Source organism: Chiloscyllium plagiosum, chromosome 23 (assembly GCF_004010195.1).
Source record: "Chiloscyllium plagiosum isolate BGI_BamShark_2017 chromosome 23, ASM401019v2, whole genome shotgun sequence".
NCBI lineage: Eukaryota > Metazoa > Chordata > Chondrichthyes > Orectolobiformes > Hemiscylliidae > Chiloscyllium > Chiloscyllium plagiosum.
In genome coordinates, this window is record NC_057732.1 from 29906115 (window position 1) to 29911327 (window position 5213).

The window sequence follows — 5213 nt, forward strand, 5'->3', positions numbered from 1 at the left end:
CCCCACCCTCCTCTAGCTTATCTCTCCACGCTTCAGGCTGTCTGCCTTTATTCCTGATGAAGGGCTTTTGCCGGAAACGTCGATATCGAAGCTTTTCGGATGCTGCCTGAATTGCTGTGCTCTTCCAGCACCACTGATCCAGAATCTGGTTTCCAGCATCTGCAGTCATTGTTTTTACCAAGGAGCAAAACTTGACATTCTCTTGAGAAATAAGGGCAGGCAGGTTACTGAGGTGTCGGGGGGGAGCACTTTGGGGCAAATGACCATAACTCTATTAGTTTTAAAACAGTTATGGAAAAGATAAGCTTGATCTAAAGTTGAAGTTTTAAATTGGAGTAAGGCCAATTTTGACAGTATTAGGCAAGAACTTTCAAATGTTGAGTGGGAGAGGCTATTCATAAGTAAAGGGATGGTTGGAAAGTGGGAGATCTTTAAAATGCAAAAACAAGAATTCAGAGACAGTATGTTCCTGTAATGTGAAGGACAAGGCTGGTATGTGTAGGGAGTGCTGGATGACTAGAGAAACTGAGACTCTGGTCAATAAAAAGTAGGCATATGTCAGGTAAAGTCAGCTGGAATTGAGTGAATCCCAAGAGAAATATAAAGGCAGTATGAGTATACTTATGAGAGCAATCAGGAGGGCAAAAAGGGACATAAGATATCTTTGGCAACAGGGTTAAGGAGAATCCATAGAGATTCTACGAATACATTAACAGGAAAAGAATAACTATGGAGAGAATAGGACACTTTAAAGATCAACAAGGCCATCTGTGTATTTAACCACAGGAGATAGTTAAGAGACTAAACAATTATTTCACATCAGCATTTACTGTGGAGAAGATGTAGAAGCTAAAGAACTTGAAGGAATAAATAGTGATATCTTTAAAAGATATCATATTGCAGATATGATATCTTTTAAAAGATATCCATATTGCAGAAGAGGAGGTGCTGGATGTCTTAAAATGCACAAAGGAGGAAAAATCCCAGGACTCTGTGGGAAGCTAGAGAAGTGATTGCTGGGGCCCCTTGCTGAGATATTGCATCATCAATAGCCACAGCTAAGGTGCTAGATTACTGGAAGTTGGCTGATGTGGCACCATTACTTAAGAAAGGTGGTAAGGAAAAGCAAGTGAACTATAGGCTGGTGAGCCTTATGTCAGTGATTAGTAAGTCGCTGGAGGGGATTCTGAGGGACAGAATTTACATACATTTAGAAAGGCAAGGACTGATTTCAGAGAGTCAACATGACTTTGCACGTGGGAAATCATGTCTTACTAACTTGACTGGGGTTTTTTGAAGTGGTGACAAAGAAGATTGATGAAGGCAAAACGGTTGACGGTGTCTAAATGGACTTCAGCAAGCTGTTTGACAAGTCATGGTAGCCTGGTTAGTAAGGTTACATCACATGGAATCCAGAGGGATCTAGCCAATTAGATACAAAATTGATTTGAAGGTAGGAAACAGAGAGTGGTGGTGGAAGGTTATTTTTCAGAATGGAAACCTATGCGCAGCAGTGTGTCGCAAGGATCCGAGCTGGGTCCATTGCTTTTCATTATTTATATAAATGATTTGGATGTGAACATAGGAGGCATGGTTAGTAAATTCATAGATGATACCAAAATTAATGGTGTAGTAGACAGTGAAGAAGATTATTCAGAGTATACCAGGACTTTGATCAGATGGGCCAATGGGCCAAGGAGTGGTAAATGGAGTTTAATTTAGATAAATGTGAACTGTTGCATTTTGATAAGGCAATTCAGGGCAGGACTTATACAATTAAAGTTAGGGCAATGGGCAGTGTAACCAAACAAAGGGACCTAGATGAGCAGGGGCCTTGGTTCCTTGAAAGAGGAGTCACAGGTAGATAGAATGGTGAAGAAAGTGCTTGACACACTTGCCTCAATTGGTCAATGTATTGAGTATAGGAGTTGCAAGGCCATGTTGTGGTTGTACAGGACATTGGTTAGACCACCTTTAGAGTACTGCATGCAATTCTGGTCTATCTGTTATCGGAAAGATGTCGTTACACTTGAAAGGGTTCAGAAAAGATTTAAAAGGATGTTGCCAGGATTGGACTGTTTGAGCTACAGGGAGAGGCTGAATAGGTTGGGGTTATTCTCACTGAAGTGTCGGAGGCTGAGGGGTGACCTTATAGAGGTTTATAAAATCATGAGGGGCATGGATAAGGTGAATAGCCAAAGTTTTTTTCCCCAGCGGAGACCAAAATTAGAGGGCGTAGGTTTAAGGTGAGAGGGAAAGATTTAAAAGGGTCTTAAGGGGCAACATTTTCACTCAGGGGGTGGTGTGTCAATGGAATGAGCTGCCAGAGGAAGTGGTGGAGGCTGGTACTATTACAACATTTAAATGGTATGTGGATGGGTGCATGAATAGGAAGGGATATGGGCCAAATATTGGCAAATGGGACTAGATCAGTTTAGGATATCTGGTCAGCATGGACGACTTGGAACGAAGGGTCTGTTTTCATTCTGCATAACTGTTTGACTCTATGATTATCCACTTTCTTCAGAGGCTGGGAAAATACTGCCCCAGCAGTTCAAATAGAATACAGGTTAAGAAAGAAGTTACACAGATAAGGCAGAGAAAGGCCATGAAGGGGTTTGAATAGAAATTTTACCATTTATAAAACAGACACAAGAGCAAAACCTTATAGATGCTAGAAATCTGAAATAAAATCCGAAAATGCAGCAGATGCTGAAACGTTAGGCAGCAGCTGTGAAAAGGCTAATAAGAGTTAATATTTCAAGTCAATAATCTTGGGTTCTGACGAAAAGTGCAATAACCACTGGATGGATTTGTTACATGGTCAATGAACTGTAGATTAATGTAGCTCATGTAGCCCCCTTTTTAAATCTCAATAATTACGGTTGAAGTGCATCAGCAGTTAAGCTTTCATTTAAATGGGTTAAAGGTTAATTAATTACAAGTTGTTACTGAAAATTTCTGAGGGAGGGAAAGACAGCTTCTCGTTCTTCATTTTAGAGTCATAGAGTTATACAAACAACGTAATGATTTCAGCACATTCTCCTTGGATTTCCTTCAAAAGAACAGTATTTGGTTTTCTGTATATCATTTCATTTTGTCCTCCCCTGGTCAAAATTCCCCTCTGAGGATGCTTTCCCTCAAAGCCAGCTTCAGCACCCTAAGACACAGAGTTTTACATAGTTTGAATTTGTAAAAGTGTCTGTTTCATATTAACATGACAAACTGTGAATGTTGATTAATCTAAAGTTTTAAGTTAAGATCAAGTATTATCTTTCAATTGAGGCAATCAGCTTTTCAAATGCCATAGTTATGTGTTCAAAGAGTTCCCATGTTCGTGTTTGTTGAGGCTGGAAACAATGTTTTACACCTTACAAAGGCTCATTGTTGTTCAGGGTTAGCTATATTCTAAATAACATGATCCAGAGCTTGCCACACTTCTGGCCAGTTGTTATATAACTGCCAGCTATCTGACAATGAGGAAAACAGTAGAACATTTCCAATCCAACCAATTACCAATCTATCAAACTGTTCTTGATCGTCAATAAGCTGATGGAAGGGGTCATCAGCAGCACTATGAAGCTTAGCAACAACCTACCCAGGGACACCAAAGCAACTCTGCCTCTGACCTCATTACAGCCTTCAAACATAAACAAAAGAGTTCATTTCCAGTGGTGAGGTGAGAGTGACAATCCTTGGCATCAAGGCCATATTTAACAAAGTGTGGCATTAAGGAGCCCTAATAAAATTGGAGTTAGTGGGAATGAGAGGAAAACTCTCCACTGGCTGGAGATGTACTGGTACAAAAGAAAGTGGTTGTGATTGTTGGAGGTCAATAATCTTAGCTCCAGGACTTCTCTGCAGGAATTCCTCAAGGTAATGTCCTAGGCCCAATCATCTTCAGTTTTTTTTCATTAATGATGTTTCCTCCATCATAACACCAGAAATTGGGATGTTTGCTGATCACTGCACAACTATCATGACTATTTGTAACACCTCAGACACTGATTTAGTTTGTATCCATATGTAACAGAAACTGGAGAACTTCCAGGCATGACATGTGATGTTCATTCTACAGAAGTGCTAGGTAATAACCATTTCCAACAAGAGTGAATCTAACCATCACCCTGTGACTTCCAATGGAATTACCTTTGCTGAATTCCCCACGACCTAAATGCTAGTTACCAGTGACTTGCAGCAGCCTTTTAAATGCCATGGTTACAAGAGCAGATCAGAGACTAGGAATTCTGCTGCAAGTAATTCATCTGTCACTGCAATATCTGTCCACCATCTATAAGGCACAGGTCAGTAGTGTGGTAAAACATTCTCCACTTGCACCTTCAACAACACACAAAAAGCTTGACAACCTCCACTGCAAAGCAATCCACTTAATTGGCTTCCCAACCATTACCTTCAACATTCACTCCTTTCATTGCTCATGCATAGTAGCAGCAGTGTGTACCATCTACAAGATTCATTTCACGAACTCAACAAGGCTTCTTCAACAGCACCTTCCAAACCCATGTCATCCAAAACCTAGAAGGATAAGGCAGTACATTTGTGAGAACACCAGCACCTGCAAGCTCCTATCTAAGCCACACACCACCTGATTTGGAACTATATTGCCAGGCCTTTATTGTTGGTGGGTCAAAGTCATGGAACTCTTTGCCTTTCAACACTGTAGGTATCACTAAACCCCAAAGACTGCAGCAATACAAGAAGGCAGCTCATCACCATCTTGTTCAAGACAATTAGGCCTAGCTAGCAATGCAGACATGTAGATACAAAAAAATGAAGCTGAGTTCAAGGCATTGGAATTAAAATAACAAAAATCTTAATGTGCATTTTATGTCAGCAAAATGAGCAGATAATTATATGGATCATAAAACATTAAATAAAATCCTAAGTTCTGCACATTGAAATTTATCAAAATTATATGCGATCTCTATTTTATGTCTTGTCTCTGTAGAGGAATAAATGGACAAGTGGACAAATGGACAAGTGCAACATCAACACCTTAAATAAAAAAAGACCCAATTTGAATCAGCAAAATACTGTATGTAGTGCATTCTGTGATTTATCTGTTGTTCAAAAGAAAATTGTATGGGTTTGTTTACCTGTTCATATAAGAACATTTAGAGCGTAGCTGGAAATGTGTTGCTGGAAAAGCGCAGCAGGTCAGGCAGCATCCAGGGAACAGGAGAATCGACGTT

The 5213-nt window shown here is 40.1% G+C and overlaps 1 long non-coding RNA gene across 1 annotated transcript in view; it reads right to left on the minus strand.

The window, feature by feature from the left end:
• Nucleotides 1–5213, minus strand: part of LOC122561726 — a 96547-nt gene that overhangs the window by 51819 nt on the left and 39515 nt on the right. The window lies entirely within an intron of this gene.